This window comes from Lissotriton vulgaris, chromosome 4_1 (assembly GCF_964263255.1).
Source record: "Lissotriton vulgaris chromosome 4_1, aLisVul1.2, whole genome shotgun sequence".
Lineage (NCBI taxonomy): Eukaryota > Metazoa > Chordata > Amphibia > Caudata > Salamandridae > Lissotriton > Lissotriton vulgaris.
The window spans coordinates 354349192-354369767 of NC_141691.1; positions in this window are offsets into that span (position 1 = coordinate 354349192).

Here is a 20576-nt window from a genome sequence, read left to right on the forward strand (position 1 = left end):
CCAAATGATGAATACCCTAGAGATCCAAAGACAGGAGCCCCTTCAGAAGAGGTATTGAAAAAATATAATCAGGTAATAACCTATTTAAAGGGAAAGATTCCCCCAAAAAGAAACAGACTGGACTAAAATAGGCAGAACCACCCAAAATAAAGATGAATTTGTACATGCATATTATGAACGCCTATTGCAGGTATTTAACAGTACAGTGGTTTAGAAAACTTTGACAATACGGACATGACACATTTTATTTATCGTTTCGTGTCTGGACTAAAACTAGAAATCTCCCAATTGATTAAGGAACATAAATTATGTTGGCAAGCGAAGCCTGTCGACGAGATTCTCAAGTATGCAAAATACTGTGAGGATGAAATTGATAACAAGCAAAAGAGATTAGAAGAAAAAGTAATGTGGGCTCAAGTAAAAATGGCAGAACAACAGGAACTTCAGTTAAGTCAGAAAGCAAATAATCAGAAGAGAGGGGAAGGCCAAGGTGAAGGAAGTGGAGGTAAACCGAGAGGAAAGATGAGTAAAGAAGAGGCAAAGAAAATGTTTCCCTGTCATGGGTGCGGAAAATTGGGGTATTGGAGAAACAAATGTAAATTAATACAATATAATAATATCCAAAATCAAAATTTAAATCCACAGACGCAGAATGTGGTGTCAATGAGACAACAGCAACAGGTAATATAAAATCAGTTACCTCAAGCCCCTAAGCCAGATTTTGTGAGACAAGCCAACTACAGTGTGGATACCGGATTTCGGGAGGGAAGTGGTAAGAAAAATACGGTAACACCACAGTTTCTTTTGCAGGACACATTCTTTGAAACAGAAGATTCTTGACAGTGCCTGGGAGGGAGGAAGAGGAATGAGTACTTGGTGCATCCTTACCGGTAGATTAGTCAGGTCCTTACATTGAGAGAAAAGTGGAGGGAAATGATGTTACCTTTTTGTTGGACACTGGTGCTACTCGCTCTACTGTGAGAACAGCAGACATCCCAAACCTACCCCTCTCAGGAGAAGCGATCCAAGTAGTGGGCGTTTCTAATAAACAAATTTGGACCCCTGTCACAGAGCCAATGGAAGTCTGCATCGGTAATTTTAAAGAGATGCACACGTTTGTAGTGTGCGACTCAAACCCTGTAAACTTGCTAGGAAGGGATCTACTGTGCAAGATGAATTGCACAATCTTTTGCACACCAAATGGTGTTGAAATTCAGACTCCAGATGAAGACGGTGTTTAAAAAATTATGTTAGCTAAGCAAGAAACAGAACTGAAAAAGATGTTCCTAGGAGATTTACCAGAAACTAAAAACCTTTGTGAATCCTGATGTGCGAGATTTTTGTGGATAAGAAGTAGGGTTGATGGCAGATGTTGATCCCATAAAAGTGACAGTAAAGGAAGGTGCAGTTTACCCAACTATTTGACAGTACAAAATGAGTCCCGAAATAAAGGCAGGTGTTGGAAAAGAAATAGAGCGTTTGATTGAACAAGGCATTCTAGAAGAAATAATGAGTAGTCCTATCAATTCACCTATAATTGGCAGAAAGAAATCAAACGGAAAGTACATGGTGGTCCAAGACCTCTGTAAAATTAATAAAATTGTCATCCCATGTTGCCCAGTAGTACCGAATCCAGCAGTAATTCTGTATCAAATACCATGCAGAGCAGGATGGTTCACTGTAATTGATTCATGCCATGCCTTCTGTTCCATTCCATTGCATCCAGACAGCAATTTTTAATTTTCGTTCAAGTTTGACAAGCATGCATATTTACATTTGGAATCGTGTTCCACAAAGGTACACAAAAAACCCATCCATTTTTAATCAAATTCTGAAAAGATGTCTTCAATCACTGGTGCTGCCCTGACAATCTGTTCTGGTGCAGTATATCAGTGATCTATTATTAACATCGAGAACCAGAAATGACTGCATGATTGATTCCATTGCATTATTGAACAATTTAGTAAAGGGTAGACATAAAGGGGCCCATGAGGATGGCGGGCGGATTGACCTAGCTAGGCTGGCAGTAGCCACCGCCGCCCTGGCGGCGGCAATCTGCCCACCATCCTAACCAGAATGACCCCCGCCATATTAGCATGGCTGGGGGGTCCGCGGCGGATGGACAGACCATCCGCTGCTTTTCCGCCCCGGTCGCAAAGGTTTAATATGGTGGCGGTGTCTGTCAGACAGCGTCAGCCATATTACAATGGGCGTCTGTCAATGCCATTCCGTGGCGGCATGGCAGGCGGTCTTCACTTTGGGGGCCACCTGGGGGACCCGGAGTGAAGGCGAGGTTGGGGGTGCACATGGGGGGTACCTGTGGTACCCCCCAGCATTTGCATACACAAAGTGGCAGGCACGCGCACAAGGCACCGCACAGTGCCTGCCGCTTTGTGTATGCAAATGCATAATGCATAATGCATTTTTAGCATTGTGGCTGATGGTGCGCCCGGCACAATGTTAAAAATGCAGGATGCGCCCGCACTGTGGCGGGCGCATCCTAATACCCCCCACGGGACCCCCGCGCTTATGGCGGGCGGTCCCAAGTACCGTGAGGATAGCGGGCGGGCAAAGTCCGGCCGCCATCCTAATGGCCCCCAAAGTGTCCCCTGAGAAATTGCAATACTGTACAACCTCAGTTAAATATCTGGGACACCAAATAGAAAGAGGGGTCAGGAGAGTGACATCTGAAAGAATCAAAATTATTCAGAACATGAAACTACCCCAAACCCAGAAAGAAATCAGAATGTTTCTCTGTGTTGTAGGTTACTGCAGGCAGTGGATTGTGGGATTCGCAGTGCTAGCTAAACCTTTGATTCAGCTGACAAGGAAACGGGCAAAAGATCCAGTCGAATGGGATGATGAAAGCATGACTTCTTTCCTAAAATTATGCAACTGCCTGTGTGAAGCACCAACATTAGGAATGCCTGATTACTCAAAAGAGTTTGCACTATTTTGTAACACAAGAGAAAATTGTGCTCTCTCAGTTATAACCCAGACCCATGGTTTAATGCGACGTCCTGTGGCATATTTTTATCCCACATTGGACCCAGTGGCATCAGCATTGCCAGGTTGCCTAAAATCTGTAGCTGCAACTAGCATGAGTTTTGAGCAAAGTGAATCCATTGTCATGGGACACCCTGTAATAGTATATGTCCCACATGCATGTGGAGAAGTGTGGCTCACTGGTTAGAGCAGGCAGACCCTGAAGCAGAGGTCAGACCCGGGACCAGGGTTCAATTCCCGATGCGGCAGGGTCTTGAGCTCAAATGTCCATGGACTCGATAATTCTCGCTTCGGTGCCTGACCTAATCATGGGTTCACACTCTGCAACTCTGGGCATTAAGCTTGCTTAATCTCCACAACGGCCCCCCCTGTGGCGGGATGCCTGGCTTTCACCTTGGGGATGCCCTGTAGGGGCTAGCTTCTCACAGGGAAAAGCCAGGACGGGTTCCCAAGGCAAGCGCGGAGATACCCCTTCGGGGGTCGATTCAGGCGCTATATAAGAAACATAATAATAATAATAATAATGCAGTTGTGATTCTGTTAACCAGAACACGTACTCAGTATTTAACTCCTAGTCGGATGACTAAATATTAAAGAATTACTCTTGGTTCAGAGAATGTGACAATAGTCAGGTATACTATTTTAAATCCAGCAACCCTTTTGCCAAATTCCCACTTTGAGGAATTAAGGGAAGAATTTGAGCATGATTGTATCGACCTCACTGAATTCAGTACTAGACCATGCGCATACATACAAGAAGAACCTTTAAAGGATCCTGAACATGAACTGTTTGTAGATGGCTCATGTATGCGCCATGAGGAAGGAGGACTAAGCGCTGCTTATGCTGGGTGTACATTATCTGGTATAGTTGAAGCATACTATTTACCAGGAGTCAAGCCTGCACAAGATCATCCGTAATCATCATCGCCATCGTCCATAAGAACACCATCCGCCTCACGACCAGTTCCGACGACAACCTTGCTACCGCCGAACACCTCCACTTCCAGATCCACACCGACCCCAAGACCACACTCAGAGGCACCCTCCTCTACAGACCCCCAGGACCCCGTTCACAGTTCAGCGAAGACATCACTGACTTCATCACCCCACACGCCCTCCCCTCAGAAGAATACATTCTTCTAGGAGACCTCAATTTCCATCTGGAAAAGAGCAACAACAAGAATACCACCACCCTCCTAGACAATCTCGCCAATCTCGGACTCAAACCACTTGTTAACACCCCCACCCACTGTGCAGGACACACACTCGACCCTATCTTCACCTCCAGCAAGCACATCTCCTTCACTCACTCCACAACCCTCCACTGGACGGACCACAGTTGCATCCACTTCAGTTACAATAAGACCACGACCCCCAACCACCCCCAACCTACTCTGCGAAGAAATTGGAACAAAATCACAATCGACCAAATCTCTACATCACTTCTTCAAAAACCTCCTGCCTATTCAACGAACCCTAACCAAGCCGCCATCAACCTCACACAATGGCTAACCCAAACCGCCGACAAACTAGCACCACTGAAAACACATCAAATCAAGCAAGGAAGCAAGAACGCCCCATGGTTTAATGATGACCTTAAGAAATCCAAGAAACTCTGCCGCTCCCTTGAAAAAACTTGGAAAAAAGACCCAAACACTATCACCCAAGCCGCCTTCAAAAACGCCACCCGCAAACACCACCAACTCATCCGGACAGCCAAGAAATCAGCACTCAAAGACCGACTAGACAACAACGCCCAAAACAGCAAGGAACTTTTCAACATCATCAAAGAATTCACCAACCCCACCTCCAGCTCCAATGACATCACCCCCTCTCAAGCCCTCTGCGACTCCCTCGCCTCTTTCTTCCACGACAAAATAGCCGACATTCATAACAGCTTTGACAACCAACCCGGAAACCAGTCCACCCCACTCACCTCCGAACCTGTACCTCCTCCGAATAACCTTCTCAACTGGAACCCAATCACCACAGAAGACACCATTCGCCTAATGAACTCCATCCACTCCGGATCCCCCACAGACCCTTGCCCCCATCACATCTTCAACAAAGCAGACTCCATCATCGCACCCCATCTCCGAGACGTCATCAACTCCTCCCTCAAATCCGGCACATTCCCAGAAAAATGGAAGCACGCCGAACTCAGCGCCCTTCTGAAGAAACCCACAGCTGACCCCACCAAACTCAAAAATTACCGACCCATCTCGCTCCTCCCTTTCCCTGCCAAAGTCATTGAGAAAGCCGTCAACAATCAGCTCGCCGCCTTCCTCGAAACCAACAAATCACTCGACTCCTCACAGTCCGGCTTCCGAGCTAAACACAGCACCGAGACCGCCCTCATCGCAGCAACAGACGACATTCGAACACTACTGGACAACGGAGACACAGTCGCCCTCATCCTCCTCGACCTCTCTGCAGCCTTCGACACAGTCTGTCATAATACCCTAATACAACGCCTCAGCAACATCAGAATTCAAGGGAATGCACTAGACTAGATCATCTCGTTCCTCGCTGGAAGAACTCAGAGAGTCCACCTCCCCCCTTTTAAGTCAGAGGCCACCAAAATCATTTGCGGCGTTCCACAAGGATCTTCTCTCACCCCCACCCTCTTCAATGTCTACATGAGCCCCCTCTCAACCATCGCACGTCAGCACAACCTCAACATTATCTCCTACGCTGATGACACTCAGTTGATCCTCTCACTCACCAAAGACCCAACCACCGCCAAAACCAACCTTCATGAAGGGATGAAAGAAGTAGCCGAATGGATGAAGCACAGCCGTCTGAAACTGAACTCGGACAAAACGGAAGTCCTCATCTTAGGTGCATCCCCCTCTGCCTGGGACTACTCTTGGTGGCCAACGGCCCTAGGAAAAGCTCCCATACTGATGGACCACGCACGGAACCTGGGCTTCATCCTGGACTCCACTCTCTCGATGACCAGACAAGTCAACGCCGTCTCATCATCATGCTTCAACATCCTACGCATGCTCAAAAAAACATTTCGCTGGATCCCCACCGAAACAAGAAAATTGGTCACCCACGCACTGGTTACAAGCCGCCTGGACTACGGAAACACCCTCTACGCCGGCACCACCGCAATACTGCTGAAAAAACTCCAACGCATCCAAAACGCCTCAGCCAGACTCATACTAGAAATCCCCCGCACAGACCACATCTCCGGTCACCTGAAAGACCTTCACTGGCTCCCCGTCAACAAAAGAATAACGTTCCGTCTCCTCACCCACGCACACAAAGCCCTCTACGAACTTGGACCTGACTGCCTCAACACGCGCCTTTCCTTCTACACTCCCACCCGCCAACTGCTTTCGTCCAACCAAGCCCTAGCCGCTGTGCCGCGCATCCACAAAGCCACCATGGGGGGAAGATCCTTCTCCTACTTAGCGGCCAAAACCTGGAACTCCCTTCCCATCCACCTCCGCCTTACCCAAAACCACCTAGCATTCAGAAAACAGCTTAAAACCTGGATATTCGATAAGTAAACCTCCCCCCCTTCCTCAAGCGCCTTGAGACCCTCTGGGTATGTAGTGCACTATATAAATCCTGACTTGACTTGACTTGACTAGACGTATTGATTGCTTTAATAAAAGCATGCAAAATTGGAGAGAAATTGGAGAGTAACCATTTGCACTTATAGCCAGTATGGTTACGGGGTTGTGCATGACTTTGGCCAACTATGGATGCAAAGGGAGTTCATGACTTCCTCAGGAACCCCTATTAAAAATGGACAATTTGTAAAAGAATTACTTGAAGCAATTCAATTGCCAAAAGAATTGGCCGTGGTCAAGTGTGCTGCTCACCAATCTGGAAATGACAAAGTGACAACTGGTAATCGTTATGCTGACCAAGTGGCCCAACATTGTGCCAGATACAGAATGGCAGTAAACAAGAAAACCGATGCATGTGGAATCATGGGAAGAATTGAGAGATTTTCAAAGCTAAGCAGAACTCTAAGAAAAGGAAGACTGGGAGAGAATAGGGTGTCAGACGAGACCTGAAGATGGTGTGATAGTTTACCGAGATGGGAGACCAGTATTACCTGATTGTATGCTTGCACCAATGGCCATGATGTACCATGGGGACACACATATAGGTAGAGATGCCATGATCAGATTGTTCAGACAGGGTTGGTTTAATGCAAGGTTCAGGAACATAGCCGAGAGTCTTTGCCAGAGATGCTGAATTTGCCCGCGAATGAACCCTGGTAAGAAAACTGTGGTTTGTCCCGGGAAAATTGGGAAAGCAGAAGGCCCGTTTATCAGACTACAACTTGACTTCATTCAGTTACCTGTTTGTCGAGGATTAAAATATGTTTTAGTCATTGTTTGCTTATTTTCCAAATGGGTAGAAGCATACCCCACCAGGAGGAATGACAGCTTAACTGTGGCCAAGCTCTTTTTAAGAGAGCTCATTCCTCGGTTCAGTTTTCCAGTAATGATTGAATCAGACCGAGGGTCTCATTTCAATATTAAAATAATTGGACTGATTTGTGATGCATTCAAAATTGAGCAAAATCTGAACTGTGCATACCACCCAGAGGCTTCTGGAGCGGTAGAACAACTGAATGGCATGATCAAAGCAAGATTGGGAAAGATGTGTGAATCTACCCAATTGGAATGGCCTGATGCTTTACCTCTTGTCCTGATGGGACTCAAAAGCATTCCAGACAAGAAAACAGGCTTGAGTCCCCATGAAATACTCATGGGAAGGACAATGAGGCAGGCATGTGTGCCAAGACACAAGCTGTTAACTATATCTGCTGATGTATTGTTGAAGTACTGCAAAGAGTTGGCTGACCAAGTGATTTCTATCTCTCACCAGGTTGGGGAAGACGCTGAACCCAGACATTCAACTCCAGCACATGATTTGAACCCTGGAGATTGGGTAGTGATAAAAAATCACACTCGGGAATCTTGCCTAGCACCAAGGTGGGGAAAGCCCCGTCAAGTGATACTGGTTATCAGCACATCTATAAAGTGCAAGGAAGTCCCAAACTGGATCCACGCCAGCCACACCAAAAGGGTAACTGAACCTGGCGAAGTTGAGGCTGAAGGTTGCGCCGCAGCTGAAGGGTCTCAAGAGGTTGATCCTGAAGTAGTTGACGAAGAACAACCTAGCACCAGTCAGGATGAATGGATTCCAGTGGTCGATATACCTGACATAAGAATAAGAACAAGAAGCCAATCGTATCTAGACAGTCAGAGTGATAGTGAGGACAAGACAGGAATAGAAGAATGTACTCAAATTACAGAAATCAAAGCTAAAGGTAATCTTGAGGAGGGCAAGATAAGGAAAGAGCAATATACTCAGACCAACGAAACACCCACCATAACTCCTGTGTCTGAGGAGGGACAGACAGATACTAGAAAAAACGCACAGGCAGAATACAATCAAGAAATTGCAAGACCTGTGCAGGACCAGACAGGATTAGCAAAACGGGTTCAGGAAGAAGAACAAATTCCAGGCCCAGCAAAGCAATATCCTGAACCAGGTCAGACTAGTGAAAAAGAACACATCCAGGCAGAAACATCAATGATAGTAAGCCCTGGACGAGGTCAGATAGAGAGGATGTCTGAAGACAACGAAAATCAAAGTGCTCCTCAACTCAAAGATAATAAAAGAACATCTAAAGAAACTGAAAGCACAGTGCCAGCTAAAAGACTCAGAAAGGGTGATAAATGGCCTGGTTTTGTTAAAAGACTGAAATATCGCCTAGTCACAATAAATGAAGAACCTGAACAAGTGGACGAAGTAACTAGTCCAACTGAACCGTCAACAAGTAATCAAAGAAGAAGAAGTCCACGCTTGAAAAGATTGAACAATAAATTCAAAGGTCCTGAATGGACATATGTTATTTTTGAAGAATTCAAGAATTTGGAAATCAGTGATGAAAGTGATGAAGAATTGATTGCTGATCAATCTATAGAAGAAGTGAGACCAACTTGAGATAAAATTCACAGTTATATTCTGTGTAAAGTTTACAAAGAGGGGCAAATTCTCCTTAGTCAAAAAATGGCTGATGCTAGAGTTACAGGACACTTGAAAATAATTTGTATGACGAGGTGCTGTAGGATATGCATATGTTGTGTATTGATAGTATTTATAGTATGCCTAGGACTGACAATAGCAATACCTTACATGATGGCTGCTAAACAGAATGACACTAGTATACACGGAAAGGTAGCACACCACAAACCAGATGCACCAGATAAGATAAATTGCATCACAGTAGAAATAGAAATGAGACAGATATGAATGTATCTGCTAACCTATTAGTACATTATGTAGAGACAATGCAACTTAGTGATTGCTATATCTGTATGAAATTACCAACATCAGTAGCTGAAGCAGTTACTTAGCACAATTTACCACTGACATATGGTATTTTATGTAGAATATTAACTAGTCTGTTTTATAAAACTGGAAAGTTACAGTATTATTATTCTAACGTAGACGTCATTTTTTCTGAAATTCCTATACGCAGAAAACTGCATCCTGTCCTTAGCAATAGAGACTCACAGTTCATGGGTGAATATTTTCTAACAATGAAAACAATAGATATAGCAGAAGCACACAAAGATAATTTAACTTACATGAAGAAGAGAAAATATTTTTGAATTTAGTAGAGAAAAGGAGACAGGATTTCCATAGGAAAGACACTGAACCGAAACCCCAAATACCGAAATGGGCTGAAAGGGAAGAATTTATGGCAACTGGCAGGACTCATGCTGCTATGTCTCTGAATTTTGAAAATAAGGGGAACACCTGTCCCAATGGGTTTAAAACTGAATATTACAATGTATTCATCGATTCCAATGAATATGAACAAAATTTCCTCATAAAAATGGGGGGTTGGGGACTAAAAGGGGGAACTGATCCAGTATTTCCTGGAGTCTATTATATTTGTGGGAGCAAAGCCTATTTTAAGCTGCCTGATCATTGGTATGGGAGTTGCTATTTCAGAATTGTATTCCCAAAGGTATACCATGTAAAAAGAATCACTGGAAGCAATGAAAACGATAATGAACTAACGCGACATAAAAGAGCTAGTTTTTCATAAATTGTAGGTGATATATTTAGTGCATTGATACCTTCAGTGAGAGTAATTCTGAACACTCAAAGAATTTATAAATTGTCTACAGTGGTGGATCGATTATTGACTGACATGGCTGGAGGATTCTTAATGATCAATACTGAATTAGTTGCGATCAGATCGATGGTTTTACAAAATCGACTTGCTCTTGATATATTATTGGCAAAAGAGGGCGGAGTCTGTAAAACAGTGAAGGCGCAACATTGTTGCACTTACATACCTGATAAAAGTGTTGAAATTGGAAGGTATGTAAGAAATATTACATTTGGAAGAAGAACTGAAACAACTGGAGGTTGATAGTGCATGGAAGAGACTAAATGATGGTCTCTCCTCAGTAGGTAGTTGGCTTTCTAATGTTGGTAGAAGCATTGTAGGTAAAATACTGATGCCAATAATGGGAATATCACTAATAATTTTCTTGATAATGATTTAGTGCAAATGCTGCAGAAACAAAAAGCGATATACAGTAAATGAGAAAAGGAAGAAAAAAAAGATTGACGAAATTCAAATGGAGGAGTTGAAGGGAGATATATTTATAAAAGAATTAAAGTTTTCCAAAATAAAAGTAAAAAAAGAACTCCCAAAGTAATTAAAGAAATTGAACTGGGAGAGTGCTAAAGTTGGCATCTGGTTCCGTAATTAGTGATGATATAAATTATCATCAAAGAGGGGATTGATGAAGTAAGGTTTCATATGTACAGAAACTTGCTTGGACTTAGTCCTCTCCAAATAACCTATAATTAATTAATCATCATGTTTTGTTTACTAATATGCATTTCGCGACATTTTTATCGTAAGATGGGGAAGCTTGTCTATGTGCTTTTACTAACAGTAACCCGAGTGTCCTAAAATGGCCGCCGAAAACGTGAGAACTCTTCTGCGCATGCGTCTGCCACATCTGCATGGTGTGACGTATCTGTGCTTTGGTGGGAATTTCTTGCTTCTGCGCACTAGTGACAAGATGGCTGTGGAGTGGGGGTTAGGGCGGGCCGGAATAACAGGCGTGGAGGCCGTATGAAGTGCGCTTGATTAGCGAGAACTTTATTGATTGTACAGAACGTTGGTCTTTAAAGTACGGTTGTCCGGGTGGAAGCCCAGGTAAGGATGTAGTGATGAGGTTTCCGGGGAGGCGTCGTCGGTAGGATGTCCGCTGCTGGGCTGAGGTCGTCTTTCCATGGTGTGGGTAACGGTGTGCCCCTCGGAGGTAAATAGAAAGAGACACAGGGCGTTTAGTCCAGAGGATAACGAACCTCGTAATACTGTCACCTGCACCGGGGAGTGAGAGGGTTTGAAACGGACGTGAGGGAGGGCGGTAGGGTAGGTAGAGAGAGAGAGAGAGAAGACGGGTAGCGGGTAGAGAGTGTGGTTTGGGGGGGGAAGGAGAAATGTGTACAGTTCTATACAGTGTCGGTGTACGTTTTTTTACAGTGAGTGCGGTTCGGGAGACTATTTACGCTATGTACACTACTACAAAAGGGAAACACGGAGAAAGGTAACAAGCTACTCACGCGCCCCGCCGTAACTCTCCTCCGAGTTACGGCCGCTCTCCAGCCACCTCTTGAGGACGCCACCAGTCCTCACACCAAACGTCTTCTTCCTCTTCTTCTTCTCGGCTCTTCCTTTCTCCTCCGCTTTCCGCTGCTGGTTCTTCGCGTGCTGCTAACTCCTGCCACGAGTCCGCTGCTGGGAACCCTGAGTCCTCCGAGTTGTCAGCTTTTCTACCATCTGGTCAGGATCCAGTAGAATGACTTCCGGGGTCAGGTGTGGTCGCTTCCGGTCCTTCAGTACCCGCCACACTTCCGGGGTCACGAAAGGTCACTTCCGGTCCACCGTGCACCGGTGTTGCCATCGGCGCATGTAGGGAGATAGAGAGAGGAGTAGCCTGGGTTGTCTGAGTTGCGGTACAGATGGTTCCGAAGGTATGGGAGTCCACACTGGTTCGCCGCCCCCTGGAGGTAAGGGTCAGCCCTTCACATTCCCTTTCCCTAGGAGTGTTTCTTGTAGGGGTTGTGGGTGGCGGATACCGGGAGAGGTAATCCGCATTACCCTGCTCTAGCCCTTTCCGGTGCAATGTTCTGAAACGAAAGGGTTGGAGAGAGAGGAACCACCGAAGCACCCGATCATTATGTCCTTTGTTGCGGGTTATCCATTCAAGTGGAGCATGATCGGTATACAAAAGGAATTCCCATCCCTCAAGGTAGTAACGGAGGCTTTCCACCGCCCATTTAATAGCGAGTGCTTCCTTTTCAACAACGGAATAGTTAGTCTCTCTGGGAAAAAGCTTCCTGCTAAGGTAAAGGATGGGTTTTTCTGCTCCCTCTGAATCTCTTTGGGACAGCACTGCCCCCAAGCCCTGATCCGACGTGTCGGTTTGTAGTATGAAGGGCTGGGTATAATCAGGACTCATTAGTACAGGTTCAGAAGTTAGGGAATGTGTTTAGGAGGTTAAAGGCCCGCAACAGTAAGGGAGACGGGTGTTTTAGGATCTCCTCTGTTTTTGCCGTCTTCTTTAGGAGGTCGGTTAGTGGAGCTGCGGTATGGGAAAAGTTGGGGATGAACCTCCTGTAATAGCCCAACATCCCCAGGAAGGCACGAAGGTCTTTTCATGTTTGGGGGAAGGGTATGGCTTGTATGGTCTTAACCTTGCTGTCCTGAGGACGAATGTGCCCTTCACCCAACAAGTATCCTAGATATTTTACACTCTGGGCCGCTAAAGTGGTCTTGGATGGGTTGATGGTGAATCCGTATTTGCCCAGGGAGGAGACAACAGATCGCAAATGGGAAAGGTGTTGTTCCCAGGTATCGATGTAGATGACTATGTCATCAAGATAAGCGCCTGAGTACTGGGAATGAGGTTATAAAACCTGGTTCATGGCCCTCTGAAATGTCGCCGGGGCCCCATGCAGCCCGAAGGGCATTACTTTAAACTGGAACAAGCCTTCTGGGGTGGAGAAGGCGGTCTTGTGTTTGTCTTCTGCTTTCAAGGGGATCTGCCAATAGCCCTTGCACGGATCAAGGGTGCTTATATACTTTGCTTTGCCAATGCGTTCTACCATCTCGTCTACAAGAGGTAGGGGGTATGAGTCGAAGGCAGAGATCCTATTCACCTCCCTAAAATCGATGCAGAATCTGGTAGAGCCATCAGGCTTAGGGACCAAGACGATAGGCGAGTTCCAGCTGCTGTTGGAGGGTTCTATGATGCCCATCTTTAACATCTGGTTGGTTTCCTCTTTGATGACGGCTCTACGGGCTTCAGGGATGCGGTATGGTCGTTGTCTTACCGTCTTTCCGGGTTCTGTGTGAATGGCATGTTCCACCACAGTAGTGTGTCCCGGTAAGGAGGAGAAGACTGATTGTAAGGACGACAAGGACCGGCAGAGGTCCTTTTTCTTGCACTCTGGTAGGTCTGCATCGAAACATCCCTCAAACGGGAAGGGGGTACTACCGGATAGGACGGGACGGGGACCCTCCCATTTCTTTAGGAGGTTGACATGGTAGATTTGGTTAACCCCCCGGCTGGCATCCGTTTCAATTTCATATGTGACCAAAGTCACTTGCTTTATGACAGTGAACGGACCCTGCCACTGTCCTAGTAGCTTATGATCCGAAGATGGGATGAGCAGTAGAACTTGGTCTCCGGGAACAAAGGACCGAACTTTGGTTCCTTTGTCGTATTGGGTTTTCTGGGTAGTTTGGGCGGCCAACAGATTCTGTCTCACGATCTCCCTGATTTCTCCTAAGTGTGTCTTGAGATTGTCGATGTATTCGGGAAGAGGACGGGTTCGGTCAGGCTCAGCTTCCCAGGCCTCACGAGCCATGTCCAATAGAGTCCTGGGTGCTCGGCCATACAACAGTTCGTATGGTGAGTAGCCAGTACTACTTTGTACCTTACAGCGAATGGCAAAAAGGGCGAGGGGAAGCATCTCCTCCCATCTTTTGCTCTCAAGACCCAATAGTTTTTTTAGGGTGGTTTTCAGGGTTGCGTTATAACGCTCTACTAACCCGTCTGTTTGGGGGTGATAAGCTGAGGTTCTTATTTGCTTAATTCCCAGATTGGAACAGACTTGGCGCATGAGAGAGAAGACAAAGGGTGTACCCTGATCGGTCAATATCTCTCGGGGAAACCCTACTCTAGAAAAGATGGAAATGAGGGCTTTGGCTATGTTCTGGGTGGTGGGTTGACGGAGGGGTACTGCTTCAGGGAACCGGGTGGCATAGTCCACTAACACTAGAGCATACCTACATCCGCTCTTAGAGGGTAACAGGGGGCCTATAAGGTCCATTCCTACTCTAGTAAAGGGGACATCTATGAGAGGGAGGGGTTGGAGGGGAACCCTTGGAGGCTGATATCGGCTGGTTTTCTGGCACACCGGGCACTCCCGGCAGTAGCGTTTAATCTGAGCATATACTCCAGGCCAGTAAAATTTCTCCAAGATCGCTTCACCAGTCTTTTCATTGCTAAAATGTCCTCCCAGCAGGTGACTGTGGGCCAGAAACAGCACCTTTTCCCGAAACAGTCCAGGGATAACTAATTGGGCGTTTGTCTGGGGTCCTCCCTTCCTATATAGGAGTCCATTCTTTATGAAGAAGTAAGGACCTACTTGCAATGGGTCCTCATTGGGAAGGGCTCGCCCCCAGGCGTCCTGTAGAACTGGATCCTCTTGCTGGGCGGCACGGAACTCTCGATCTGTTTCCCATGGGTGTGTGTCTACCTGAGCAGGGCAAGCCAGGGCGAAGTCCCTTTTTTCCTTTTTCTTTTGAGTTTTGGATTTTAATGGTTTGGGGGAGAAACCTGAAGCAGGAGAATCATGGGAAAAAGGGGCTTCTGCCCACCATTTCTTCAGAGAATCAGTAGTGTCCTGTAGGAGGTGGGGAAGACCAGTATAGTCGCTACCCAGAATAGCTTGTTCGGGGAGATTGGGTACCAGTCCGACTGTTAGTGTGCTCCCTTTATCGCTGGGGTGTTGTACACATACTCTTGCGGTCGGGTAGCTTTTTGTATCCCCGTGGACACATTTGATGGCCACGGTTCCTGTCACGGGTCCCAGGGAGTGGGGCAGGTCTTGTGGTCGCAGGACACTATGTCGGCATCCCGTATCGGCAAGGGCCATCAACTGGTGTCCGTCAATCTGCACAGGACAGCGGAAGGGTGGAGGGGTTGTTTCCGTAGTGAGACACACATAGTTCTTAGCCATCCCTATTTCCATTGGTTCCTCCTTCTGGGGGCAAATGCGGGCTATGTGTCCGTAGCCACCACAATGATAGCATTGTGGACCGGGTTGGGGTGGTCTAGGCATGACCGGATAGGGCATCAAAGGTACTGGGTCGGGTTTTCGGACCACCGGAGGTGGTCTTTGTGGCCGGGTATGACTGCCATGGGGTAAGCGTGTGGAGTGTTCTTCCTTCACACGTTGGGACTCTTGAGCTCGGTTATAGGCGCTGGCGATTTCCACCGCACTATCGAGAGTCAATCGAGCATGTTGACGTACCCATTTCTGTGTGGCTGGGTGTAAGGATGCTAGAAACTGTTCTAGGTAGATCTTGGCTAGTATCTCTTCCTTACTGGATGTTGCGGGTTTTAACCACCGGTTGGCCAGATCTTTTATACGAAAGGACAACGCTCTGGGATTTTCTTGGGGCCCTTCCTTGGCCTGACGAAGCCGAACCCTGTACGTTTCGTCGTCGATCCCGAGACGCTCCAAAATACAAGTTTTAATGTCCTCATAGGGGGTCTGTCCCTGTATGTTGGCTTGTTGGTATGCCGCTTGCAGTTCCCCTGTTAAAAGAGGACCGAGGTAATGACCCCAACGATCGGCCGGCCAGGCTGCGGCCTGAGCCAGGCGCTCAAAGTTCGTAAAGAAAAAATCGGGATCTTCACCAGCCACATATTTTTGCAATACTACGGAGGGAAGAGAGGCCACCGGTCTTTGTTGCCCCATGACGGTTGTAAGCTTCTCAAGAGTTTTGTCCTGGGCTGTGCCCTGACCCTTCAGGGCGTCATACAGTTGTCCCCGGTCATCTTCTGCGGTCTTGAGGAACTGTTCCATCAATTTTCCCAGGTGTTCCTGGCCTTCTGCCAGTTGTTTGACCGCGGCCTCCATGCTTCCGGGCAATCCCACTTCTGATACCAACTGTGGAGTGGGGGTTAGGGCGGGCCGGAATAACAGGCGTGGAGGCCGTATGAAGTGCGCTATGATTAGCGAGAACTTTATTGATTGTACAGAACGTTGGTCTTTAAAGTATGGTTGTCCGGGTGGAAGCCCAGGTAAGGATGTAGTGATGAGGTTTCCGGGGAGGCGTCGTCGGTAGGATGTACGCTGCTGGGCTGAGGTCGTCTTTCCGTGGTGTGGGTAACGGTGTGCCCCTCGGAGGTAAATAGAAAGAGACACAGGGCGGTTAGTCCAGAGGACAACGAACCTCGTAATAATGTCACCTGCACCGGGGAGTGAGAGGGTTTGAAACGGACGTGAGGGAGGGCGGTAGGGTAGGTAGAGAGAGAGAGAGAAGACGGGTAGCGGGTAGAGACTATTTACGCTATGTACACTACTACAAAGGGGAAACACGGAGAAAGGTAACAAGCTACTCACGCGCCCCGCCGTAACTCTCCTCCGAGTTATGGCCGCTCTCCAGCCACCTCCTGAGGACGCCACCAGTCCTCACACCAAACGTCTTCTTCCTCTTCTTCTTCTCGGCTCTTCCTTTCTCCTCCGCTTTCCGCTGCTGGTTCTTCGCGTGCTGCTAACTCCTGCCACGAGTCCGCTGCTGGGAACCCTGAGTCCTCCGAGTCGTCGGCTTTTCTACCATCTGGTCGGGATCCAGTAGAATGACTTCCGGGGCCAGGTGTGGTCGCTTCCGGTCCTTCAGTACCCGCCACACTTCCGGGGTCACGAAAGGTCACTTCCGGTCCGCCGTGCACCGGCGTTGCCGTCGGCGCCTGTAGGGAGATAGAGAGAGGAGTAGCCTGGGTTGTCTGAGTTGCGGTACGGGTGGTTCCGAAGGTATGGGAGTCCACACTGGTTCGCCGCCCCCTGGAGGTAAGGGTCGGCCCTTCACAATGGCCCATTCATGTCTCACACAGTTAAGCATCTTCTGTTGTTTGTACTAAACTTTGTTCGTTCTGCTTAACTATTAATGCTATAGTATAAATAAAGCAATGGGGTTAGAGTAGAGTTAAGTGGTATACAGTGCATTAATTTATTTTTGTATTCTAATGTGTCTCTCATTGACTTCTTTATTAGCTCGTATTTGGTCCTGAGGAGTGACATGATCAGCCATACTGGATCCAAACTGCGCATGTACCAAGAACTTTGAGAGACCTCAAGCAATGGCATTGAACTGATGCCAGTGAACTGTCTTTCCGGCAAAGTGCATGGGAACCACAACCTATAAACCTGGGAAAGGAAGAAGAATTGCTACTTTATTAAACTTTTTATATTAACATAAAATAATATTGCTGGGTGGAATAAAAACGTGTGAAAGTAAATTATGGGCGGGAACATTGATCCATTACATTGAATAAGAAATTACCTCATCTTAGTATGGTGTGATGACCTCTCCTCGTCTTTCTGACCAATCACTGAAGGGGAACACATAGATCTGCAATATTTAGGGGTGGTACATTGCCCTGGAAATGGTATAACTAAGGTAGGCTTAGTTAGAGAAATTGTCCGACTTGTCCGAGTAGCTGACCTGTCACTGACCCAACACATGCTATATGAGATTGAGAACAGAGGTGCTGGCGGAGCACTCTGTCCGAAGAATCAAGGTGTTGCTGAGGGAAAATTATCGATTACCCTTTAGGGGTACCTAATTTGGCATAGAGAGAGGGGTGTAACGCTGGCGTTGCACTTAGCTGAGGTCACCTGTCCTGATCTGCACCTGTCCTGTCATGTGAGCACCTGATTAGTTGGGAGCCCTATCTTTGCCCCAGCCCGTGGCCAGGGTTTGTCCTCACACCATTCTAGGTAAATATAATCTGTGTAGTATGTCCTTGTGCTATTTCCCTTTCTCACCCTTCCCAGGTACCAATTTCTAAAGGTTTTACTGTGATTTCTTACAATCTTTATGTCCTATTAATCATATTCTTAATTGTGAAATTTATGGTCACTGTAATTTGGATAAAGACTCACCAAAACTTGCATAGATAAGGAGTTTTAATATTCTCCCGAGTCGGTGGTTATTACAGGAAAGGTAAAATTGTTAAATACTACTTATAATGCTAACACCTTTTCGATGCCTAGGACTCAAAGTACTGATAGGCTGGAAATAGAAAGCAGGACTACTAGTTCAAAGGTGAATGTTTATGGGCCCAGGTGAGTATGGTAAATTGAGCTAGTGGTCCCGCGCGCCATCAATAGCATGTACAAATGCTATTTTGTGAGTCCCTGAATCGCAAAATAGAATTTGCGACTCTCGCTATTAGGAAGGGGCGTCCCATCCTAATATCGAGACAACATTCTATGTACTAGTGTTTTGCGACCGCATATGCAGCCGCAAAACACTTGTAGTTTACCACCTACATTAAGTAGGTGGTAAACCTCTCACAAAGGGGAAGGGGTCGTCAGGGGACCCCTTCCCCTTTGTGAGTATGTTTGAAAATATTTCTAAGAGTAGTCAGTTACTGCCTGCCCTTACAAAAATGAAAACTGAAAGATTTAATTTTTCTTTTTTAAATGCATCCCGTTTTCCCTTAAGGAAAACGGGTTGCATTTTTTAAAAAAAGCTGCTTTATTAAAAAGCAGTCCCGGAAATGGTGGTCTGCTGAGCCCAGCAGGCCACCATCCCTGGGCGGGCAGTCATTCCCAATGGGCTCGCAAATTGCGAGAGGCTCATTAATATTAATGAGCCTCGCAATTTGCGACCCCATTGGGAATCACAAACAGTGTGAAATACACTAGTGTACATCGGAAATTGCACCTTGCAAATTGCGACTCGCAAAAGAGTTGCAATTTGTGAGGCACAATTTTCTTGGTCGTACTTCTGGTCCTATGTACTTTTTGACATTGACCTCTGGCATCTTGCGCTTGATTTTGAAGTTATGCTACGGAAAGATAGTGATCACAATGTACCTAAATTGACAATGAACGATAAGCTGTTAAAGGCCAAGACAATCTTAGATCCATACTCTAACATGACCCTGACATTAACAAATAATAGAAAAGCCGTCAAGTGGTACAAGATACAGATATACTCTTTCAAATATATGCTACATTCAATAGCTTTCTGGGCCCTTTTGAAAGCATTCCTTCGAATGAAAAACCCTTGGGGAAACTGCATTACGAGTTGTTTAAAGCTCTACACATCTTATGTATCAGAGTAATGAAGGTCAGCAAGGGAAGGGTAAATCATGCTCCCTCTTGGTACTCCAGCGAGTCCCATCAGATCAAGGATCTTTCAATTAGGATGTTCAAACTAGGTGATGGTGAATCCATCAAGTGACATCAAGCAACGTATAAGACTCTTACTGCCTCATCCAAGCTGGAATGGATTGATTAAAATGGGTTAGTCCTAATTGAAGCTTCCAAAAACAAAGATCAGAAATTCTTCAGGCAGATTTTCTTACACTTTGATTCAATAAACCCTAGTTTTATTGAATGTGCGATCATCTCAGCAATGGGTGAAGCATTTTATGGAATTTTATACAGTAACACCGAGGAGTTTCCTTTAGGGCTGATCAAAAAATAGATTTGTATGACATGGCTAGTAAAAATTAAGATAAAATACCCAGATTTTCCCTGGATGAGACACTAACAACCATCAACTTGTGCAACTCGTGCATCTGTACGGATGTTGACATCATGGAAGGAAAATTCACTGACTGGCTATCTGTGGCCAGCTACACCCATGCTCCCCCTGTTAAATTCTCCCGCACACGCTGTATGGCTGCCCACAAATGGTTCACCTCTGACCTAAAGAAATTAAAACTTGAATTACGTCAGAAAGAAAGGAAATGGAGAGCAAAATACACCCCGTAAGATAAGGAGGAATTCACCATAGCCCGTAGGGAATATCAGAAAACTATTCTAAAAAGCAAAGCTGCTTATTTTTCCACGAAAATATTAAACTCCCAAAATAAATCAAAGGATATCTTTAAAATAGTGAATGACCTATGCAACAGCGAGAGAACAGCACCCACACAGACCCCTACCAAGGAGCTCTGTAACTCGCTAAAAAAGTTCTTCATAGACAAAATTTCTGCTATGAAATAATCTGCTCAGTCAGGAACCTATGGACGGCATATGTAACAATCACTGCACTCTTGACGCCCTCCCCCTTATCGACCCAAAAACACTCTTGGAGCTTCTGTCTTGGGTCAACTCCTGGTCGCCTAATGACAGCTGCCCACCACACATTCTGAAAGAGGTCTGCTCGGCTCTACCCCAGAGCATTCTCCCCTTCCTGAATGAATCTCTTTCAAATGGCAAGGTCCCTTGCACTT